The 25626-nt window shown below is 38.5% G+C and overlaps 1 long non-coding RNA gene across 19 annotated transcripts in view; it reads right to left on the bottom strand.

Annotated features, from left to right (window-relative positions):
* Positions 1–3881: 3881 nt before the first annotated feature.
* The window catches only part of LOC144311423 (uncharacterized), a 168726-nt gene continuing 146981 nt past the window's right edge, over positions 3882–25626 (bottom strand). For 10 of the 19 annotated variants that reach the window (XR_013376984.1, XR_013376988.1, XR_013376985.1 and 7 more), the window contains 3 exons: positions 16874–16987; positions 11112–11189; positions 3882–4080 (listed from right to left, as the gene is read on the bottom strand). This is a non-coding gene — a long non-coding RNA (uncharacterized LOC144311423). Of the gene's footprint in view, positions 4081–11111; positions 11288–16873; positions 16988–25626 lie in introns of all 19 variants that reach the window. The other 9 variants (XR_013377005.1, XR_013376993.1, XR_013376983.1 and 6 more) reach the window with 2 other exon arrangements.

Consider the following 25626-nt stretch of genomic DNA (forward strand, 5'->3'; position numbering starts at 1 on the left):
GGATTTCCCTTTCTCTACATCTTTGTCAACACTTTTTGTTTCTTGTGTCGTTGACTTTAGCCATTCTGACAGGTGTGAGGTGATGGTTCATTACTTTTATTCTCACTTTCCTGATGATGAGTGATGTTGAGCATCTCTTCATGTGTCTGTTGACCATCTATATGTTGTCTTTGAAGAAATGTTTCTACCCGTTTTTATTTAAAGATTTTTATTTATTTACTCGAGAGAGAGAGAGAGAGAGACAGAGAGAGACAGAGAGAGACAGAGACCCAGGCAGAGGGAGAAGCAGGCTCCATACAGGGGGCCTGACTTGGGACTCAGTCTTGGGTCTCCAGGATCAGGCCCTGGACTGAAGGCGGCGCTAAACTGCTGAGCCACCAGGGCTGCCCCTCCACCCATTTTTAAATTGGATTAGTTGTTGTTGGGGTGTGGAGTTGTATCAGTTCTTCATATATTTTGAATACTAACCCTTTATTGGACATGTCATTTGCAAATGCAAATCTCTCTTCCCATTCGGTAGGTTGACTTTGACTTTTAGTTTTGTTGATTTGTTTCTTTTGCTGTGCAGAAGTGGGTTTTTTGTTTTGTTTTTGATGTAGTTCCAAAGTTTTATTTTTCTTGCCTCTGGAGACAAATCTAAAAAGATGTTGTTATGGTCGATGGCAGAGAAATTACTGCCTATGCACTTTTCTAGGATTTTTGTTTCAGGTCTCACATTTAGATTCTTATACCACACACAAAAACTCAATATAGATTAAGTAAGTGGTCCAGTTTCATTCTTTTGTATATAGCTCTCCAGTTTTCCCAACATTTCTTGAAGAGAATTGTCCCAATGTATATGCTTACCTGCTTTGTTGTAGATTAATTTACCATGTAATTGTGGGTTTATTTTTGGGCTCTGTATTCTGTTCCATTGATCTATGGGTCTATTTTTGTGTCTGTACCATACTGTTTTGATTACTACAGCTTTGTAGTATGTCTTGAAATCTGGAATCGTGATATTTTCAGTTTTGTTTTTCTTTTTCAAGATTGCTTTGGCTATTCAGGGTCTTTGTGGTCCCATACAAATTTTAGGATTGTTTGCTCTAGTTCTGTGAAAAATACTGTTGGTATTTTGATAGGGATTGCATTAAATCTGTAGATTGCTATGGGTAACATAGACATTCAAACAATATTTGTTCTCCCAATTCATGAGCATGGAATTACCTTTCCATTTGTTTGTGTTCAGTTTCTTTCATCAATGTTTGGTAGTTTTCAGACTACAGGTCTTTCACCTTTTTTGGTTGAGTTTATTATGTATTCTATTTTTGGTGTAATTGTAAATAGGATCATTTTCTTAATTTCTCTTCTACTTAATTATTAGTATAGAAATGCAACAGATTTCTGTATGTTGATTTTTTTTTTTTTAATCCTGTAACCTGATTGAATTCATTTATAGTTCTAATAGTACATTGGTAAATTTTTAAAAAAGATTTTATTTATTTATTCATGATAGGCAGAGACACAGGCAGAGGGAGAAGCAGGCTTCATGTCGGGAGCCCGACGCAGGACTCGATCCTAGGACTCCAGGATCACACCCTGGGCCAAAGGCAGACACTAAACTGCTGAGCCACCCAGGGATCCCCTACATTGGTAAATGCTTCAGGATTTTCTACATATACTGTCTTATCTGCAAATAGTGAAAGTTTTACTTCTTCCATACTAATTTGAATTCCTTTTATTTTCTTGTCTGATTGGTGTGCCTAGGACTTCCCGTACTATGTTGAATAAAAGCAGTGATGGTGGACTTCCCTCTTTCTTAGAAAGAAAGCTTTGTCACCATTGAATAGGATGTTAGCTGTGGGTTTTTCCATAAATGGTCTTTATTATGTTGAAGTATATTCCCTTTAAACCTTCTAGAGTCTTTTCATGAATGTTATATTAATCTCCTATTGAATTAGTCTTATGGTTTTTATCCTCCCTTGTTGATGTGATGTATCACATTGATTTGTAAATAACGAACCACCTTCCATCCCTGGAATAAATCCTACTTGATCATGGTAAAAAAAAGAAAAAACTTACGCATTCCTGAATTTGGTTTACTAATATTTTGTTGGGTTTTTTTGTATTTATGCACATCAGAGATATTGGCCTATAGTTATTTCTTTGGTATTTTTATCCGGTTTTGGTATCAGAATAATGCTGGCCTTCTAGATGAATTTGGAAGTTATCCTTCCTCTTCAATTTTTTTTTTTTTTTTTTTTGGTGGGGAGGGGAACGGTTTGGCATAGAAATTTTCATAATATGCTCTTATAATCCTCTGTATTTCTGTAGTGTTATTTCATTTCTGATCTTGAGGGTTTTTTTGTGGTTGTCTAATGAGTCTGGCTAAAGATCTGCCAATTCCGTTGATCTTTTCAAAGAAAAAGCTCCTGGTTTCATTGATTTGCTCTATTTTTAAAATCTACTTCACTTCTGCTCTAATCTTTATTTCCTCCTTTCTCCTGGCTTTGGACTTTCTTTTTCTAAATCCTTTAGGTGTAAGGTTAGGTTGTTTGAGCTATTTTTACTTCTTGAGGTAGGCCTGAATTGCTATAATCTTCCCTCTTAAAACAACTTCTGCTTCATCCCAAAGATTTCGGACTGTTGTCTTCATTTTCATTTGTCTTCATGCATTTTTAAATTTCCTCTTTGCTTTTTTTTTTTTTTTTTTATGAGAGAGAGAGAGAGAGAGAGAGGGAGAGGCAGAGACACAGACACAGGCAGAGGGAGAAGCAGGCTCCATGCACCGGGAGCCCGACGTGGGACTCGATCCCGGGTCTCCAGGATCACGCCCTGGGCCAAAGGCAGGCGCTAAACCGCTGCGCCACCCAGGGATCCCTCCTCTTTGATTTATTGGTTGACCCATTCAATGTTGAGTAGCATGTTTTTTTTAATTTATTTATTTATAATTGAGGTTCAATTTGCCAACATATAACAGCCAGTGCTCATCCCATCAAGTCCCCCCCCCCCCCCTTCAGTGCCTGTCATCCCCGCCCACCTCCCTTTCTACCACCCCTTGTTCGTTTTCCAGAGTTAGGAGTCTCTCACGTTCTGTCTGATATTTCCCACTCATTTTTTAATGTTGAGTAGCATGTTATTTAACTTCCATGTATTTGTGTCTTTTCTCATGTTTTCTCTTGTGATTTTCTAGTTTGATACTATTGTGGTTGGAAAAGATACATGGTATGACTCCAATCTTTTTAATTTTGGAGACTTGTGCCCTAACGTGATCTATTCTGAATAATATTCCATGTGCATTTGAATGTGTATTCTGCTGTTTTAGGATGGAATATTCTGAATTTATCTGTTAGATCCATCTAATCCAATGTGTCATTAAAAACTGATTCCTTGGGGCACCAGGTTAATTCAGTTGGTTAAGCCTCTGCCTTTGGCTCAAGTCCTGGAATCAAGCCCACATCGAGTCCTCTGCTCAGGAGGGAGCCTGCTTCTCCTGCTCTTTCTCCCTCCCACTCCCCCTGCTTGTTCATTTTCTCTTTCTGTCAAATCTTTAAAAACTACTTCTTCCTTGATTTTTTTTTTTCTGCCTAGATGATCTAGCCATTGATGTCTGATGGTAAAGTTCGTAATATTATTGCAACTAATCTCTTCCTCTATGTCTGTTAATAGTTGCTTCATGTATTTGTGTGCTCTCATGTTGGGTGCACAAATATTTATAATTGCTATATTTTCTTGTTGGATTGTCCTTATTATATAGTGTCCTTCTTCATCTCTTGTAACAGACTTTGTCTTAGTCTATTTTGTCTAAGTATTGCTACACCAGCTTTATTTCACATCCATTTGCATGATAAATTCCTTCCCATCCCTTCACTTTCATTTCACTGAAATGAATCTCTCATAAGTAGCATATAGGTGGTTTTATTTTATCCATTCAATCACTTTATCCCTTTGATTGGAGTATTTAGTCCATTTATATTCAAAGTTATTCTTGATAGGTATGCACTTCTGCCATTTTGCTACTTGTTTTATTGTTTTTATGGTTTTGCAGTTCTGTTCCTTCTCTTGCTTTCTGATGGTGGTTTGGTGCCTTTATTTAGTGATCTGCAAGAAAAAAGGAATCCAAGAATATATATTACAGGTTTTTGAATTATTATTATTAGGTTTATATATAACATCCTATTTAGGCTGATAGTGAAGTTTGAACTCATTCTAAAAGGACAACACTTCTATCCCCCCCCCCATGTTTATGTAAATGATTTCATACTACTTATTTTGTGAATCCCTTGACTTTTTTTATGGGTCTAATTGATTTACTGCTTTTGTGCTTTAACTTCTGTACTACTTTTATAAGCAGTTAATCTATTTTTATTATGTTTACATGTGCCTAAGAAAGTTTTTCCTTCCCTAACTTTCTTATACCTGATTATGGCCTGCCTTTTACCACTCAAAGATCTCCCTTTAGCATTTCTTGTTGGGTGGTTTAGTGGTTATGATCTCACTTTGCTCTTATCTCTCCTTCTATTCTGAATGATAGTCTTGCTGGATAGAGTATTCTTGGCTGTAGGCTTTTTTTCTTTCAGCACTTGTACATATCATCCCATTCCCTTCTGGCCTACAAAGTTTTTGCTGAAAAATCTGACTGCTTTATGGAGTCTCCCTTGTACATATGTAATTGTTTTTTCCTCTGACTGCTTTTAAAATTCTCTTACTACTTTTTGCCATTTTAATTATGCATATTGTTGTGGACATCCTTGGGTTTTTTGTTTTGTTTTGTGGCTCTCTGGGCCTCCTAGATCTAGATTTGTTTCCTTCTCCAGGTTAGGAAAGTTATCAGATACTTAAAACTTTTGTACTCTTTTCTCTCTTCTTCTTCTGGAATCCATAGAATGTGAATATTATTACATTTGGTGGTGTTGAGTTCTCCTATTTTTTTCCCCCCTGTTCAGCTTGGTTGTTCTCCATTATTGTCTTCTAGCTCACTTATCTGTGTTCTCCTTCTTCCAGTCTACTACTTATTCACTCTAATGTATTTTTTAATTTCAGGACTCTTCACTTCTGATTCATTCTTTTTTTATATTTTTCTATCTTTGTTGAAGGTTGCATGGAGATGTTTCAATCTTAAATCCAGTGAGTATCTTTATGACCATTACAATGAATTCTTTTTTTTTGTACTGTTGTTTCCTTTGGGAAATAATTCCTATGTCCTCATTTTATCCAATTCTGCTTCAATGTATTAAAGTCAACGATGACTCCTGATCCTGAAAGGAGTGGCCTTATGAAGAGATCCTGAAGTGCCCTGCAATACAATGTCCCCTCTTCACTAGAATCTGGAGTTTCAGTGGTGTCTCCTATGTATGTTGCATATGCCCTACTATTGTGGCTGAGCCACATTTGCCTTCAGTCCAGTTGGAATGAATGGCCCTCTTTGCCTGTTGTCATCAGGGTTTGGTCCCTGTGCTGTTAAGATGCCAGTGTAGGACCACCTGGGCTTGAGTTAGATGATTGTCTTCAGCCCACTTGCTGGAACTGTAATTGCACTGAATTGCAGGGTTCTCTCCCTGTAGCTTTCATTGGTGGGCAAGGTTAGGAGTCAGAGCCAATGTCTGCCCCCAATCTTCTGTTTGGATAGCAGTGACCCTGGATAGCAGTGACCCTGAACTACTAGGCTCTTTGTGCTGACCTCCTATAAGGTTTCTGTAGGTGGGTGGGGCAGGCAGTCAGATCAGATGTCTGCCTGAAGCCCCTTGCTGGGGCTGCCATCGAACTGCTGTGTGTGTAGTTACCTTCTCTTATCCCAAGTGCAACAGTCACTTTCGAGTGGTGCTGACCTTCTGTTGAGGCTTCCTGTGCAATGAGGCCCTCATGGAGTCAGTCTGGAGGGAGGCCTTTGGAGTGATGTAGGTTGGATCTCGGGGGCAAGTCATGTTGTTAGCAAAAGCTAAGTGGTGAGTGTTGCACAATGGTTCTTTCAGGTGTCTGTGTATTTAGGTTGGGGGGCAGGGGAGAGAAGAGAAACCATCAGCTCTTTGGTCTTTGCGAAGTCTCCTCAAAGATCCCTGCCCCTTCAGTTCTAAGATTAGTGAATAGAACTCCTTCCCATAGGCTCCAGGCTCTTTTCAAACTGCTGCTTCTATGCTGTATCTGGGTGCGATTGTTTTGTTAGCCTGTCTCTTTAAGGGTGGGGACTCCATTCCCTATTGCTCTCCAGCTCTGAGTTGTACCCACCAATTTTTAAACTTCCTGATGTTAAGCCCTATTATTGTTAAACACTCATGAAGTTAAGCCCCTCTGTCTTTTTTAAAAATTTTATTTGAATTCAATTATTAACACATAATATATTATTGGTTTCAGAGGTAGAGTTCAGTGATTCATCAGTCTAATATAACACCCAGTGCAAAAAAAAAAAAAAAAAAAAAACACCCAGTGCTCATCACATCACATGACCCCCTTAATGTCTATCACCCAGTTATTGTCTCCCCCCCTCCTTCCCTCTAGTGACCCTGTTTGTTTCCCATGATTGAGTCTCTTATGGTTTGTCTCCTCCTCTGATTTTTGTCTTGTTTTGTTTTTTTCCTCTCTTCCCCTATGATCCTGTTTTCTTAAATTCCACGAGTAAGACTATCTAATGTCTTTCTCTGATTGACTTATTTCACTTAATATAATATTCTCTAGTTCCACATCATTGCAAAGGGCAAGAATTTTTTTTGTGTGTGGTACTAGTACTAGTCCATTGTGTATAGATATATCTTTATCCATTCATCTGTTGATAGACATCTGGGCTCTTCCCATAGTTTGGTTACTGTGGACATTGCTGCTATAAACATTGGGGTATGGGTGTCCCTTTGGATCCCTAGGTTTGTATCTTTCAGGTAAATACCCAGTAGTGCAATTGATAGGTTGGTTATAGGGTAGCTCTACTTTCAACTTTTTGAGGAGCCTCCATACTGTTTTGCAGCATGGCTGTACCAGCTTATGTTGCCACCAACAGTAAAAGAGGGTTCCCCTTTCTTTGCATCCTTGCCAACATCTGTCATTTCCTGACTCATTAATTTTAGCCATTCTGACTGGAGTAAGGTGGTTATCTCAAGCTCCTCTGTCTTTTAAAGCCAAATGAGGGCTTGTCTTCCCAGTGTAGGTACCCCTCTCTCTGGGGTACCTGGTTGTGGGGTCTGTTCCTCTTCCTGCTCCATGCTTGTTGTGTCTCCCCTATTGGTGGGGAGTCTCAAAGATTAATTTGGTACCTGACTGCATCTCCACCCTTCTTACCATTTTCAATGTGGCCTCTATGATTTTGAGTCCTACTGATGTGGCTGTTACTTTGGTGTATCTGCTATCAGCTCAACTTTTATGTTCTATCTTTCAGGGAAGTTTCAAAGGAGGTAACTGCGGGGGCCCAGGGCAAGCTGCCCCAAGATGAACCACTTTGGCATAAAAGTTATTCTGAGCTAAAGGCAATCAAAACCCTACAGCCTCAAGAGAAATTTATGTTCCTTCCTTAACTACATAAGTCTAAGTTGGTAGTCTTCCCAATAACAAGAGTTACTAGCAGAGATAAAATTTATCAGAGTGAGCCATCTGTATGGCAGGGTAAACATTCTAATTACCAAACAACTTCTCTCATCACCCTGTGAAGTACAATCCTTTCCTCTGAAATCCCAGGCCCCTACTCTTTACTCCTTAGTTTAGAATGACCTATATGGGATCCCTGGGTGGCTCAGCGGTTTAGCACCTGCCTTTAGCCCAGGGCACGATCCTGGAGTCCCGGCATGGAGCCTGCTTCTCCCTCCTCTCTCTCTCTCTCTCTCTCTCTCTCTCTCTCTCTCTCATGAATCAATCAATAAATAAATCTTTAAAAAAAAAAAAAAAGAATGACCTATATACCTCAGTCTCTGGACTTTCCATGTCTGGGTGGGCTTCTCATATGTACACTATTAAATTTTATTTTCTCCTGTTAATCTGTTTCATGTCAATTTTGATTCTTATTCCAACTAGACCCTTGAAGGGGAAAGGACCTCTGGTTCCCTGCTGGTTTCTATCAAGAGTGTCTTGGCCATTCTTTGGCATTTGCTGTTTCATATTAATTGTGACATATATAATTTGCTCTGCCATATGCATTCAAACAAACAAAACTTAGGTTTTTGGTGGTGTTTTGAGAAATTTGTTGGGGGTCTCAACTGGAATTGCATTGAATCCAAAGATCTGTTTGAAAACTGACCTCTTTATAATGAGATTTCCTACCCATGAACATAGTATTTTCTATTTAGGTTTTAAATCTTTCCAAATAATGCAGGGTTTTTTTTTTCCCCTCCTGAAGTTTTATTTTATTTTTAAGATTTTATTTATTTGACATGCAGAACACAAGTAGGCAGAGGGAGATGGGGAAGCAGGCTCCCCATTGCGCAGAGAGCCCCATGTGGAGTTCAATCCCAGGACCCGGGATTGTGACCCAAGGCAAAGGTAGATGACTGACTTAACTGACTGAGCCTCCCAGGTGCCTCTGAAGTTTCATATCTTTAACGACAAATTACTTAGGAACTTTCTTCTTTTTTCAATGTAAGTAGTGTTTGTTTCTAAATACATCTTCTAATTGGTGCTATGTTGAAATACAATTGCCTTTTCCATCCCAATCCTTTTTATTTTTGTCTTATGTTGGATACAATATTAAGAACACTCTTCAAGAGGAGTGATGGCAGGTGCTTTTGTCTTGTTCTTGATACAAATGAAAACTCTCAAGACGTCTCCATTAAATATGAAATTTGCTTCCAAACTCTATGAATGTTCTTTTTCAATTTATGGAAGGTCCCCCCCCCCCTTTTTTTTTTTTACTTCCGATGGATGCTGAATTTTCTCAAATGCTTTCTTATCTACATGGTTCTATATGGTTTTTCTCTTTTTAATGTGAATTTTCTAATCTTACGTCCATTTTGCATTCCTTGGATACATAAAACTTGTGAAATATTAACCTTTTTGAACACTGTTGTATTGCTAAGAGTTAATAATGGCCTATATTTTCCTACACTGTCCTCCTTGGTATTTTATACCAAAATTGTTATCTTCATGAGTTTCAGAATATTTCCTGTTTAAAAAAGTTCTCTATTTTTAGAAGATTAGAATTTTTCCTTTGATTTATAGACCATATAGCCCAGAGTTTTCTTTGTGGAAGAATTTTTAACCATTGTTTCAACCCCCTTAATAGTTCTTACCATTTTGATTCTTTTTACTTCTAATAGAACTGACTTTTAGCAATTACTTTTTTCTAGAGATTTTTCCATTGTATTTAAATTTTAAATATTGGCATTAAGTTGATTCTATTTTTAAGTGTCTGTAACATCTAAAGCAATCTTTTTTCATTCCTAAGATTTATTATTTTTAAAAATCCATCTTGGCAAATTTATCAATTGTTTCAAATTCTTTTCTAATTGTTCAGTCTTATTAGCTTTGGCTCACTCTTCTTACATTCTTTGAGTGAATTTTATTTTTCCTAAAACTCCTCAGTGTAGGCTTAGTTAATTTTGCATAAGTTTTTTCTTAACCCCTAAGCATTTAAGGCTAGAATTTTTAAGAACTGATTTAGCTTGATCCTAAAACTTTTTTCATTACTCATTTAATTTGTGCTGCAATATTTATTGACTCTGAAACTCAATGGTATAGGTATTTTCACATTAAACATGCTTTATTTTAACCTAATTATTGTGTTGTACTAAAGCTTATAAATTCTACTTACATTAGTAATTGCCTCAGTCACAATATGGTAAAAAGTGGCAAATGAAGGAAAGTACCATTGTTATACCTCCCATACTCAAGTTCCCTTTCTTTCCTCAGGATACTCAGGTTCAGTCTGTCACATGGGTCAACTTACCAATCACCTGAGATTATCAGTACCTTTCATTATTAACAAAGCCTAATTTGTTTCCCTTGGTAGCTAAAAATATTAATACAAGTTTAACATTTTCTGTCTACCCTCAGTGAGTTTGGGGACCGCTCTTCTGTAGCAGTAATTCTCATCCATGGATGGTAATAATAGGACATCATCCCCAATGGGGACATAATGTCATTTTGAGGAAGGGGCAATGTTTATAGAATAATTTTCCAAATGTATAATTTCATCTGTATAGGCTATATTATAAAAGAAAAAAGATTGACATCTTGTCTGATGGAATGGTGTATTCCCCTTGAGAATCATTGCAATCTGAGAAGATTTTCATATTATGAGGCCTTGGTATTAAAAACATTGATCTATACCAAACATAGTCTAGTCATTTTAGACTAGATATATAGATCTATCTTCTTTGCTCTGTAAAAGTGTTTTTTTTTTTTTTTCTCTGCAGAATAAATGTTTTATGGTAGACACTTGGAGGTCAGCTGGGCTCTGTTGCATTGCCAAGCAGAAAGGGAATTATCACTTTTCACACAATTTGAGCTAAGTTTTATAGCATATATTCTCAGTACACACAAGCTATTATAATTCCCTTCTGCAAAGTTCCCAAATCCTTCACCTCCATTCTTTTCTCCACCCAAATTAAAAATTAGGAAAAGGTAGAAGAAAGCCAAGGGTACTATGAGACAGTGGTCAAGAAATGGCTTTTATTTTTCAATAGCTCATTCTTCAAAAGGGATGTTATATAAAACAAATTATTGGTGTTAGCAAATGTTTGAGGTGGGGGGAAAATTCTCTTACATGAAAAATACCATATGAAGATCCTTAAGTATATAAGTTGTATAAGCTCTCCCTTTTCCAATTCAGTTCCCACTATCAGAAATGATGTTTGAATGACTCATTCCGGAAAACAGTCTCATGCATTTTAATCACTCTTAACATTTCAGAAGAAACATATAAATAAGTTGTTTACCGGCAAATATTGTAAACCTACATGATAGACCAGTCATTCTAATTACATTTTAAAAGGAACAGAAATGAAAACCATTTACAGGAACTTCTATTACTGTTCTTGCTGCTCAAGCATGGGAAACAAGAATTCCCCTTTCCACATCTGCTTATACAAAGGGCCATGCTTTACCAGAAAATTCTTAGCTCTTGAACAGTAAAAACAAAAAGAACTGAATTTTGGACTCGATGACAAGATTGTAGTTGCTTGGGGTTAACTCTCATTTCAAGATAATCTAAAACGTACCAAATATTTCTGATTGTCTTCTAGGCAAGATTGTGTTGAGTAGGTGTCCTCTTCTTCAGGTCCTCGGAGCCCAGGGTGCTGAAATTATATACATATCTATGATTTCTGGGACACAAGAGAATGTCCTTATAGCCAGAATGCTGAGAATTGTCCTGCCCTACAGTCCAAGTGAATCTCTGCAATAGATCACAAATTATCACAGTGCATGACTTCCAAATTTGGGAGATGTTTATCAAAATAGGACTGAGAGTGTTTCTCACATAAGAGAATCATTTATCAAACATGTGATGGCAGCAAAAGGCTCAGAACTAACTGTTGCTTTAGAGGGTAGACATTGCAGTACTGTTTGTCTACTAGCCAGATGATGGTGTGACCCAGTATACCCTTTTAAGATTAAATGTGCGAATGTTTAGAGTCTTAAAAAGAGACTTCATATGAGATTTTGTTCTAACTTGTGATTTGTTGGAAAATGGATTCCCCTCTATTTTTTTTCAAGTGCTTAGGGAGGTTGAATTTCTCAGAGCAAAATATTCCTCCATGTTTAATATAGCCAGAGGCCACTACCTCTATTCCTAATAACATTCCCAATTTTTTATTAATGAATCTTGAGAAATATGGTTATTTCTACTTCATTTAATACATAACCCTCCCTCCAAGCTGATATGTACATGCACCTCCTAGCCAGATCACTTACAGAATCAGGCAACAAGGGAATGATGGATTTTCCATCCTTTTTTTCCAACATCTTTCCACAATAAAACATTTGACTATTCAAAGATCTACATCAATGTTTTTTACAGTATAAGTAGACCTCCTAGTATTTAAAATATATTTGACAATATATTTTTAGCTTAAACTAAGAAGATACAGATGCTATTAGTAAAAATGAGTAAGGACCTCTAAAAATTCTCTATAATAGCAAGGAGAACACTGGCAAAAACTGTCAAATCTTTAGTACTCCAGAAACTAAAGATTTAAGCAATTGGAAAACTTCAAGATAAAAAGACAAAATCTTGGCAAGAACAAGGAGGCTTGTGGCATTTTAACTTGCCTTATTCCCATCCTCTTCCCCCTTCTTCCAACTAACTCAGTGGTGGCCATTAAAAACCAGTAGCCTACAATCACAGCTAAAACCAGCAGCCTGGCAACTACTGGAGATAGGAGAAAGGAGCTGTTTGTCTAAAATACAATAGGATCACCAAAAATCTTGGGGATAAAAGAAAAATGCTCTAGAAGGGGAAGCAAGGCCTGCACCATGCATATGTTCAGCAAAAAGCTGAGAAGATCCTTGGACCTCAATTCTGGGTAACCTGAGGCTCCACTCAAACAGAAAGTAAAGGCTAAAACAGAATTGTAAACCACCTAGTTGAATGTTGAAAACATACACACATAGAGCACTTTAGCAAAGACTAGAAAACAATGGCCCTAGGCATCTAAGGAATTATGTGCCCAACAATTGGCTCGCCACTAAGCTAATCAGAGAATTCAGCCACAAAGATTAGACTAGTAATTCAGAAAACCCTAGACACGTAGCAACAACAAACCCCAAGAGTGTGGAGAATCTGCTTTCCAGAATGGCTATTATGTTATTTAAAATGCCCATTTTTGGGGATCCCTGGGTGGCTCAGCGGTTCAGCGCCTGCCTTTGGCTCAGGGCACGATCCTGCAGTCCCAGGATCGAGTCCCGCGTCAGGCTCCTTGCACGGAGCCTGCTTCTCCCTCTGCCTTTCTCTCTCTCTACGTCTATCATGAATAAATAAAACCTTCAAATTAAAAAAATGCCCATTTTTTTCTATAAATGGACTAAATGTTCCAATAAAAAAATTTAGGATGGAATGGATTAAAAAGCAAGACCTGTCTATAATTTTAGATCTAAAGATACATGAAGATTAAAAGTGAAGGGATGGAGAAGCATTTATCAAGCAAATAGAATTGAGAAGCCAGCATAGAAATATATCAGACAAAATAGACTTAAAAAAGACTAACAAGATAAAGGACCCTGCATAATCAAAGGGAGTGCTAGAACAAGATCTATCAATTGTAAATATTCATGCAAACAATCTAAGACCAACCAAATCCATAAAGAGTTAATACCAAAATAATTGATAGAATAAAGCAGAGGACTGTAACACTCCACATATATCAGTGGATACATCGTTCAAACAAAATCAACAAGGAAAGAAACAATAGCTTTGAATGACACATTGGACCAGATGGATCTAACAGATATATTCAGAACATTCCATCTGAAAATGGAATACACATTCTTTTCAAGCGCACACAAAACATTTTCCAGAAGAGATCACAGGTTAGACCACAAAATAAGTCTCAACAAATTCAAAGGCTGAAGTCCTACTATGGATCTTTTCTGATGACAATGGTATAAAAGTAGGAATCAACCACAAGAAAAAAATCTGGGAAGAGCACAAATACATGAATATGAAATAACATGCTACTAAACAATGAATGGGTCAACCAAGATCTCAAAGAGGAATAAAAAAATACAATAGTCCAAAATCTTTGGGATGCAAAAACAGCTAAGAGGAATTTTATAATCATAGAGGCTTACCTCAAGAAGAAAAATCTCAAACAACCTTAAACCTAAAGGAGGTAAATAAAAGAACCAACAATGCCCAAAACCAGTAGAAGGAAGGAGATAATTAAGATTAGAGCAGAAATAAATGATATAGAAAAAAGGCCGATAGAACAGATCAATGAAACCAGGAGTTTTTCTTTGAAAAGATCAACAAAACTGACAAACCTATAGCCAGACCCATCAAAAGAAAAAAGACCCAATAAAATCATGAGAGAGGAAAAATAACCAGCACCATGGAAATACAAAGGATTATAAGAGAATATCATGAAAAACTATATGCCAGTAAATTGGACAACCTAGAAGAAATATACATATAACCTACTAAAACTGAAACAGGATGAAAAAGAAAATTTGAACAGACTGATAACCAGCAGTGAAATTGAATCAGTAAGCAAAAAACTCCCTACAAACAAAAGTCCAGTACCAGGTGGCTTCACAAGCCAATTCCACCAAATGGTTAAAGAAGACTTAATACCCATTCTCAAACTATTCCAAAAGATAGAAGAGGAAGGAACACTTCCAAATTAATTCTATTAGGCCAGTAATACCCTGATACCAAAACCAGATAGAGACACCACAAAAAAGGAACTATAGGCCAATATTTTTGATGAACTTAGATGTAAAAATTCTCAACAAAATACTAGCAAATCAAATCCAACAATACATTAAAAAAAACTCTCCACAATCAAGTGGGATTCTTGGCCTGCAAGAATAATTCAATATTCACAAGTCAATCAGCACCTGATCCTTTCAGTAGATGTAGTAAAGGCATTTGACAAAATACAACATCCATTCATGATAAAATGCCTCAACAAAGCAGGTCTGATTAAAGGCCTTATATGAAAAACTCACAGCTAACAAGGAGAAAAACTAAGAGCCTTTCCTCTAAGGACAGGAACAAGACCCAGGAGGTCCATTCTCAATACTTTTATTCAACCTATTACCTGAAGTCCTAGCCACAGCAATCAGACAACAAAAAGAAAAGTCATCCAAATTGGTAAGGAAGAAACAAAACTTTCACTATTTGTAGAGGACATGATACTATATATAGAAAACCCTAAAGATTCCACCAAAAAAAAAAAAAAAAACTAGAACTGATATATGAATTCAATAAAGTTGCAGGATACAAAAATCAATGTACAGAAATCTGTTGCATTCCTGTACACTAATAATGGAGCAGCAGAAAGTGGAATTAAGAAAACAATCCCGGGCAGCCCTGGTGGCTCAGCAGTTTGGCACAGCCTGCAGCCCAGGGCGTGATCCTGGAGACCAGGGATCGAGTCCCATGTCGGGCTCCCCGCATGGAGCCTGCTTCTCCTGCCCCTCACTCTCTATCTATCTCTCATGAATAAATAAAATCTTAAAAAAAAATCCCATTTGCAATTGCTCCCAAAACAGTAAGATACCTAGGAATAAACTTAACCAAAGAGGTGAAAGACCTGTGGTCTGAAAACTACAAAACACTGATGAAAGAAACTGAAGACAACAAATGGAAAGATATTCCATGCTCATAGACTGAGAGAAAAAATATTGTTAAATTGTCCATGCTACCCAAAGCAATCTACAGACTTAATGCAATTCCTATCAAAATACCAAAGGCATTTTTCACAGAAGTAGAACAAACAATCCTAAAAACTTGTATGGAACTACAAAAGACCCTGAATAGCCAAAACAATCTTGAAAAAACTGGAGGTATCACAATCTAAGATTTCAAGTTATACTACAAAGCTGTAGTAATGGAAATAGTATGGTACTGGCACAAAAATAGACCCTTGGATCAATAGAACAGAATAGAGCCCAAAAATAAACACACAATTATATGATCGATTAATCTACAACAAAGAAGGCAAGAATATATACAATAGGAAAAAGCCTCTTCAACAAATGGTGCTGGGATAAATGGACAGCTACATGGAGAAGAATGAAACTGGACCATTTCCTCACACCATACACACAAAAACCCTCAAAATCAATTGACTTCAATGTGAGATCTGAAACTATAAAAATCCTGGAAGAGAGCACAGACAATAATTTCTCTGCCATCAAAGTAGTTTTTTAGTCTCCTGAGGCAAGAAAAATAAAAGTAAAAATAAACTACTGGGACTACATCAAAATAAAAAGTTTCTACATAGTGAAGGAAACAACAAAACTAAAAGGCCACCTACTGAAAGGCAGAAGATATTTGGAAATGACATATCCAATAAAGGGTTAGTAATTCAAAATATATAAAGAACTGATAGAATTCAAAACCCCAATAATCCAGTTAAAAAATGGGCAGAAGACATAAACAGATCTTTTTCCAAAGATGACATCCAGATGGCCAACAGACACATGAAAAGATGTTCAACATCACTCATCATCAGGGAAATATGGATCAAAAGTACAATGAACTATCACCTCACACTTGTCAGAATAGCTAAAGTCAACAACACAAGAAACAGATGTTGGCAAGGATGTGGAGAAAAAGGTACCCTCTTGCACTGTTGGTGGAAATGCAACCTGGTGCAGCCACTCTGGAAAAACAGTTTGGAGGTTCCACCAACAGTTAAAAATAGAACTACCTTATGATCCAGTAATCACAATACTGGGATTTATCCAAAGACTACAAAGACATTAATTCAAAGGGATACATGGACCCCTATGTATATTTCAGCATTATTTACAATAGCTAAATTATGGAAGAAGCCCAAATGTACATCAAAAGATGAATTAATAAAGAAGTGGTATATATATCTATACACAATGAAATAATATTCAGCCGTAAAAAAGAAAAATATTATCTAGTCATGAAATAATAAATACTTGCCATTTGCAACAACATGGATGGAATTAGAATAGTGCTAAGCCAGTAAAGACAAATACCACATGATTTTATATATATATATATATATATATATATATATATAACACTTAGGAAACAAATTAGTGAAGGAGAAAAAATGCGAAAAATCAGAAAACAGACTTTTAACACTAGAGAATAAACATGGTCACCAGATGGGAGGTGGGTGGAGGATAAGTGAAATATGTATGGGATTAAATAGTACATTTATTATGATAAGCCCTGAGAAATATATGGAATTGAATGAATATCTTGTACACCTGAAACTACTATGACACTGTATGTTAACTATACTGAAATTAAACAACAATATTAAACAAAACAAACCCATTTCAATCAGGTTTTGGTCTTCGCTCCTCTTCATTGAAAGTATTCTTAATGAAGCCTCTCCTGACTTCTAATGCTGCCATTTCCAAAATCCCTTCTCCATCCTCGATTTACCTAAAGTCTCAATAGCAATCAAAATAATTTTTAAAAATCAAGTTTATCGATGTGTAATTTCCAATAAAAGGTACACATACTAACTGGACGATTTGATGGATTTTGACAAATATATGCAGCTCTGTACCAACCAATACAAGATATAGAACATTTCCATCACCCTCAAAGTTACCCTTATTCCCCTTCCAGCCCATGCCCACGATCATCCTGACCTAAACAACAAATGATAATGCTGTTACTGTATTTTAGATTTTTCTTAGTTTCATATTAATGGAATTATATATGATGTATTTTTTTTTTACTTATTTTGCTCAGTATGTTTTTGAGATGCCTCTGTTACTGCATGTATCAGTGGTTCATTCCTTTTTATTCCTTGTATAGACAAACCAAAATTCCTTTATCCATCCACCTGTTGATAGACATTCGGGATGTTTCTGGTCTGGGGCTTTTACAAATAAAGCTGCTGTGAACATTCATGTATCAGTCTTTGTGTGGACATATATTTTCATTTCACTTGGATAAATACTTAGGTTGGAATTCTTGAGTCATAAAATAAGTATGTTTAAATGTATAAGAAATACCAAGCTGTTTCCAAAGTGGTTGTACCATTTTACATTCTCAGTAGCAATGAGGAGAGTTCTAGTTGCTCCTCACTTCACCAACCTTGTCATCATCAGTTTTTAAAATTTTAGTACAATAGATGTTTATAACCTACATTTCCCTGATGATTAATGACGCTGAACATCTAGTGTGCTTATTAACTATTTGCATATCTTTTTTATAAAGTGTTCATATCTTTTGGTTATTTTTTTAATGGGCTGTTTGTCTTATTGAGATGTAAGCATTCTCTATATTCTAAATAAATCCTGGCTCAGATATACGTATCATACATTTTTTTCCCCACTTCGTGGCTTGTCTTTTCATTTTCTAAATGGTGTTTAAAAATATTTTAATTTTGATGAAGTTCATTCCATGAAATTTTTTCTCTTATACTTTTGTGTCCTAAGAATATTTGCCTACTCCCAAATCTCAAAGATTACATTTTATGTTTTAATCTAGAAGTTCTGTAGTTTAATGCTCACATTTTGGTCCATGATTTGAGTTAGTTTTTTTATATGGTGTGAGGTAAAGCTTACAGTTCTTCTTTTCTTATACAGATATCTGGCCACTCCAGCCCCTTTGTTGAAAAAATTATTTTCCTCCCTCATTTAGTTACCTTATTTCTTTTTTACAAAATCAATTGACAATATATGCATGGGTCTACTTATTGACTCTATTCTGTTCTTTTGATCTATAAATTTTGACATTTCTTTTCCTTGCTTTCTGTGATGCTGTATTCTTCTGGTTTTCCTCTTTGGCCAGTTCTCATTCTTCTTTTCTGGATCCTTCTCTGGGGTCTCTGCTTTTATAAATGAGATATCAAGGACTTAGTCTTAGGCCTCCTATTTTTCCATCTATGCACTCTCCCTCCATCAAAGATTGATAGGTATTATTAGAAAAAAGGAGTGAAAGAAGTAGAGGAAAAAGAATAAAAATGTCTAAGAATGATGAAAATAGGAAGCAGAGTCCAGGGGATGAGTGAGAATATGATACACAGAAACTGAGTATAGCTGAGGTCTAGAATGTGAAGGAGGAAAACATGAGGCAAAGTTTAAGAATAGTTTTGGAGGCCATGCCAAGTTTGTACTTAAACCTTCAAGCAATGAGGAACTGACATCATAAGATGTGTAAAAAAAAATATTTAGGGGCACCTGGGCGTCTCAGTAGGTTATGCATCTGCCTTCCACTCAGGGTTATGATCTCAGGGTTCTAGGATTGAGCCCTGCAGCAGGCTCTCTGCTCAGTGGGGAGTCTGCTTCTCCCTCTCCCTCTGTACTTGCATGCTCTCTCTCTGTCTCGCTCTCTCTCTCACTTTCCCTCTCAAATAAATAAAATCTCTTAAAAAATATTTAACGGTGTGTAAGTAACCATGCAGTCATTAAAATAAAGTTTGTGAAAGGTATTTTGCCACTTTTGAAAATTCACATTATGTCTCATTTGGAAAATAAGATCTGTATTAACTACCTAAATTTATATTTTAACATGAGCACTTTAAAAAAGACTATAAAATGTATTGATTTTTAAAAATTATTTTAGAGACAAAGAGAAAGAGTGAGAGCAGGGGGAGGGGAGAGGGAGTGGAAGACAAGCAGATTTCCCACTAAACAGCCCGACTTGGGGCTCCATCCCAGGACTCCAAGATCATGACCCAAGCTGAAGGCAGATGCTTAACTGACTGAGCCACCCAGATGTCCCAAAAACGTGCCAAATTTTTAACAGTAGCTATTCCTAAATGTTAAAATTACAGATGGCTTCATTTCTTCTTTTTGCTTTTTTATATTTTCAAATTTTTTATAGTCTTATTAAATCTAGTAAGATTCTTTTAAAAGCATGCTAGAAAGCATCCTATTTTTAGAAGAGGTACCAAGTTATTGCTGAGAATAATTAAGCTGAGTGTCATCACTGTGACAGTAGGAGACCCCACCCTCCATCCACCGATAAGATCAGCTATCCACCAACAACAATAGCTCTGATAGACTTCAAGGTCCACTTAAGCTTCATCAAGCAACGCAATGGAACAAAAAAACCTGAGAACCACCACATAAAAGAGGAAGGAAGAACAGTATTGTTTTGCCTGCCTCATCCCACCCCACCAGCCAATACTGCATACTAAGTACCAAGAGTCCCTGCACTGGCAAAGGGAGAGTGGGGAGAGTGACCAGCTCCCTGCACCTTCTGGGGCACTGCACAAGGGACCAACCCTGCTGTCATCCCACCCAGAGACTGAAAAGGCTGTGACATATAGAGGTAGTTAGGAATGAGGAAGAAGAGCAGGGCGCCAGTAGCAGCCACACAGCAGGAGTGCCTGTGGTTCCCAGTGAACTGCTCTGCAGAGGACAGCGGTAGCTTGTGCCACTGAGGAAACCCATGACCAACACAGTGGATTTCATCACTGAGGGTTTCCCCCAAAGGTTTTCTCAATCACAGATAACAGCTACCTGATGTCTTCCTTGCTCTGCCCCCAGTCCTGCCCACCCACCCACCCTCCCACCAGAACTATTTATCTCTGCTGGCAGCCAGTCCTGGCCTCTGGGGCTGTGTGAGTACAAGTTGCCAGCCTAGATGCTGGTGACTGATACCTCAGCACTGTGTGCACATTTGGGGCTAACTAGCTCCTCCAGCTGTGCACCTACATGCCCCTGGCCTGATTTCTGTTGCTAGCCTCCATGAGCACATGTACACCCATGGAGAGATCCTGCAGCCACAGCAGTGAATGGCAAAAAGTCAAGAGACTTACAGATGCTTATAGGTCTGGATCCAGCCCCATCTCCTGGCACTGACCCGCACCACTGGGCTCACCTGCAGTTAGCCCCTCCAACTATGCATGAGCATGCCCCCAAACTAACTCCCATCATTGGCTTATACTGCTATGCTGTGCCTGTAGGGTGAGTCTGCAGCTACAGAGTGAATGTTGACCCCCTAAGCTGCTGGTGTACCCACAGTTGGCTGTGGTAGCATGCTGCTGGCCCTGGTCACCAAACACTTGCCGCCAGGCATTTATAGCTGGTCCCCCTCCCCCGCCCCCAGCTCTGTTCATTCTGGTCCCTAGGCACTAGACTTGAAGGTGCCACTGAGGACTCCAATAGGCCTTACAGCTACTGCAACCCTTCTGTAGTCCTTGTCTGGAACCATGTAGCTGTTTATGTCATGGACCCCAGCAGCCTGAGCTGGATAGTGCTCTATGCCGCTAGATCCAGAGTTCCAACATGCTCTGGCATGTCACCACCCACAGGGGATAATCAGTCCATAGCCAACAATCAGTCCATACGTCTGGAAGAGGTGTTTGTGTCTTCAAATGTGCAGACATCTATACAAGGTTAGAGGGATGGTGAAGAATCAAGGAAACATGCCACCACCAAAGGAATATAGTAAATGTATAAATCTATTTACATAAACATATATAAATGTATTAAGTTATATGCTAATAGATATAAAGGGAGAAATAGAAAACAATACAATTATGGTAGGGAACTTCAATACCCCCATTTTTAACAATGGAAAGAGCATCCAGATGGAAAATTAATCAGGGAACACTGTTTTAGACCATATGGATCTAAAAGAAATGTACCAAACTTCCCATCCAACAGCAGCAGAATACACATTCTTCTCCAGGATGGATCATTTGCTAGATCACAAAACAAGTCTTAGCAATTTAAAGAATATTGCAATCATACCAAGTAACTTTTCTAACCACAATGGTGTGAACCTAGAAAGCAAAAAAAAACCAAAACCAAAAACAAACAAACAAAAAAAAGGAAACCTAGGAAATTCACAAACATGTGGAAGTTAAACAACACTTCTGAACAACCAGTGGGGTCAAAGAAGAAATCAAAAGGGAAATTAAAAAAAAAATATCCAAACAAAAAAGGAAACAATGAAACAAAACTTAGGAGATGTAGCAAAAAAACAGTTCTAAGAGGAAAGTTTATAGTGATAAATGCCTAAATAAGAAAAGAGAATGATCTCAAACAACCTAACCTTATACACCAAGGAACCAGAAAAAGAACACGCTAAGCCCAGAATCCAAAATTAACAGAAAGAAGGAAATAACAAAGATCTGGGCAGAGATAAAGAAGAGAAAAATAGAAAAGGTCAGCAAAATTAGGAATTGGTGTTATGAAATGGTAAAATTGACAAACCTTTGGCTAGACTTACCAAGAAAAAAGGAGGACTCAAATAATACCATAAATGAAAGAGGTGACCTTACAACTGATGCACAGAAATGCAGAGGATCATAAGAGACAATTATGAACAATTATGCCAACAAACTGGACAATTTAGAAGAAATAAATAAATTCCTAGGAACATACAACCTACCAAGACTGAATCAGGAAGAAATAGAAAATCTGAACAGACCAATACTGGAGGTGGGGAATGAGGAGATGTTGGTCAGAGTGCCAACCTCCAAGTTATAAAGGGAATAAGTTCCAGGAATCTAATGCACAGCATAGTGACCATGGTTAACAATACCATACTGTATGTTAAAAGGTGCCATAAGAATAGATTTGGAATGTTTTTCAGTTAACAACTATGGTGATTATGTGAGGTAAAGAATGTGTTAACCACCCTTTCTGTGGTAAACATTTTGCAATAGATATGCATACCAAATCATCACAACTGTACACTTTAAACTAAAATATGTTATATGTAATTATATCTCAATGAAGCTGGGGGAAGGAAAGAATAATTAAGGTGTTAAGTTTTATGCGTTCCAAAGTTTGGGTCTTATGATTTCATTTATTTCTAGTTCTGAGCTCACTGTTTGGTAGATCTTAGGCATAATAGATGAAGAAATAAAACCTTATGGGACTTCAAACAATCAGTTGGTGAGAAACAAAATTTCTGGATTGAAAGAACTATTCCATAGGAACATTCCCTAAGGTACATACAAATTACAACACCCATGTCTGGTTCAAACTAATCCTTACTTCAAATTACTTTAAAATATTTATTTAAACTTTCTCAGCTTTTGATAATGTGGTGTAAATGAATGAGAGCATATTTTGGAATGATCTGATCGTTTAGGACAAATATTCCACTTACATAAATACAAATTGCGGTTATTATGTTTCTGCCTCACACTAGAATCCTGAGCCAGCTTTTTAAATTTTCTATATAAATTTGCTCACAAACTGGTAAGCCAAAGAGATATAGCAAAGGCAGCGAGCCAGGCAAATTTGCATCTGGATTCTCTGTAGGACTCTGGGAAAATGTTGCCTTGCAGTTTCAGAGGCAAATTTATTTGTATAGTACAGATGGTTGCCTCAAGAACAGTTTGTTACACAAATTGCTATTATAGTATGTCATTCGCATTAATTTAGAGCCAGATCAGTTTTGCCCCAGTTCTAAATGGATAAAAGTCCATCCATTTCAGGCTTTCAGTTATATATACATATATTGAAGTATAATAATTAATATTATATATATATATATATACACACACACATACATTGATATATACTAAATATCTACTTGAACTCAGGAGGTAAAATAAGGATTGTGAGCTATTGTAACTCATGTATCTGCTGCCCTCTCTTGAGGAAGCACTTTAAGGAGTTGGTATTATGTTCTTTCTGAGTTAGTCCTTCTAACAGCTGCCACTTAATCCTCTCTTCTGTTTTCTGCTTATTTCACATCTGATCATTACTCACACAAGCTTCTCCTGATATAAAGCAGTTCTAGCCAAGAGGGTCTCCACGGAGCTGTGCTCAGGGGGATTCAGTGGGATGGAGAAGATCGTGGAAAGCTTTTTAGAGGAAGTTTCTCTTGAACCAAGTCTTGGAAGATGCAAAGGAATAAGGTAGGCAGACAAAAATGCATTCTAGGAAGAGGACTGCACCGTGGAGTTATTAATTCAAGCTGAGGGTGAATCTGGAGCTGAGATTAACCTGATAAACTGATACCCTGATAACTGGCACCCTGTGCTTATAGACACACGAGTCATCTGACCTAGCTGGAGTTAAGAGATGACCCTGGAGAAGTGACAAGATCATGAAGGGACTAGACTACGTAATGAGCATGATTTTATAGATGTAGGTACTGTTTGCAGAATTTGGTGTGGCTGACAACCATTTCCCTTTACTTCATATTTTGATTATTTTTTTTTTCTGCCTGATTTGAACCCACCGAGTCTTTCTGGCATGGGTGATCTAGCAGAGTAGTTCTGTTGCACTCAGTACTCCCAAGAGCACTGCTAACTTATCAAATGCCCTCTAAGCTGGTCTCACATTCTCCCAGTTTCAGTTCCCAACAACTGCCTGATTTGCTCATTATTCCTAAAAGTAAACAAAGAGCAAGAATGGAGATCATGCTCTCGTCTCTAGCAGAGCATTTCATGACAGACTAACACAAGAAACTAGCCTGACCTTGGATTGGCCCTTGGGCAAGACCCCACCCTGATGGCAGGAGGAAGGGTGGTTGGGGTATAGGTGCAGAAATCACAGAGTAGGGATTGTGAGCAGGGCCTCTCCCCCTTCCCTGGGCCATGGATGTGGCAGGCACTGCACTGGCATGGGATCAAGACCCAGATCCACCTCTGAACAAGTAACTTAATCTCAGAGGGCACCAGACCTAGAACCTTTACACTGAGAATAAAAAATATTTAATTTGCAGAGTGATTATGAGACTTAGAGACAATATATATCAACTATCTGCTTCATAGCAAGTGATCAATAAATGGTGATACACACATATCAAGCTCTATATGTTGGGATCCCTGGGTGGCTCAGGGGTTTAGCACCTGCCTTCAGCCCAGGGTGTGATCCTGGAGTCCTGGGATCAAGTCCCACATCGGGCTCCCTGCGTGGAGCCTGCTTCTCCTGTGTCTCTGCCTGTGTGTGTGTGTGTGTGTGTGTGTGTGTGTCTCACGAATAAAATCTTTAAAAAAAAACCTCTATGTTTAGTTTTTAAGAAGCATCTAATGTGTAATCCAGTTTATAGATGATGCTTTTCCTAACCACTCCCTCTGTTGAACATTGAAAGTTTCCTCCCCATTTTCAATTTTATGACTAATGCTGCATTAAACATCATAATGAAAAAATCATAATGAATATAGTCTTCTCTTTTAAATTATTCTAAGATAAATCCTTACTGTGTGCTTCATTAGAACAATGGGTGTGGATATTATGTCTACAGGTTCTAATACATATTGTCAAATAGGGGTCCAAAATGAATTAAGGGGGGGAGGGGCATGATGGCGGAAGAGTAGGGTCCCCAAATCACCTGTCCCCACCAAATTACCTAGATAACCTTCAAATTATCCTGAAAATCTATGAATTAAAGAGAATTAAAGAGAGAACAGCTGGAATGCTACAGCGAAAAGAGTTCGCGCATCTATCAAGGTAGGAAGACGGGGAAAAAGAAATAAAGAAACAAAAGGCCTCCAAGGGGGAGGGGCCGCGAGGAGCCGGGCTGAGGCCGGGGCGAGTGTCCCCAGGACAGGAGAGCCCCGTCCCGGAGGAGCAGGAGCTGCACCGACCTTCCCGGGCGGAAAGGGGCTCGCAGGGAGTTGGAGCAGGACCCAGGAGGGCGGGGATGCCCTCGGGCTCCCGGGACAGTAACAGACACCTGCGCCCCGGGAGAGTGCGCCGAGCTCCCTAAGGGCTGCAGCGCGCACGGCGGGACCCGGAGCAGCTCGGAGGGCTCGGGCGGCGGCTCCGCGGAGGGGGCTGCGGGGCGGGAGCGCGAATCCAACAGCGCAGGCCCCGGAGCACAGGGCCCCAGGGACACAGCCCAGGATCCGGCCTCCCCCGGGACAGGCAGAGGCCGGGAGGGCCCAGGACAGCAAGGACGCTCCTGCCCCGAGCTGAGCAGATCAGCGGCCCCGCCCCGGAGGCTCCAGACCCTGCAGACCGAGAGCTCCGGAGTTACTGTGGAAGCTGACTCTGGGGCTCCAGAGCTGGCCCCACCACTGCGGTTGTTCCTCCTGGGGCCTCACGGGGTTAACAACCCCCACTGAGCCCTGCACCAGGCAGGGGCAGAGCAGCTCCCCCAAGTGCTAACACCTGAAAATCAGCACAACAGGCCCCTCCCCCAGAAGA

Source organism: Canis aureus, chromosome 3 (genome assembly GCF_053574225.1).
Source record: "Canis aureus isolate CA01 chromosome 3, VMU_Caureus_v.1.0, whole genome shotgun sequence".
Classification (NCBI taxonomy): Eukaryota; Metazoa; Chordata; class Mammalia; order Carnivora; family Canidae; genus Canis; species Canis aureus.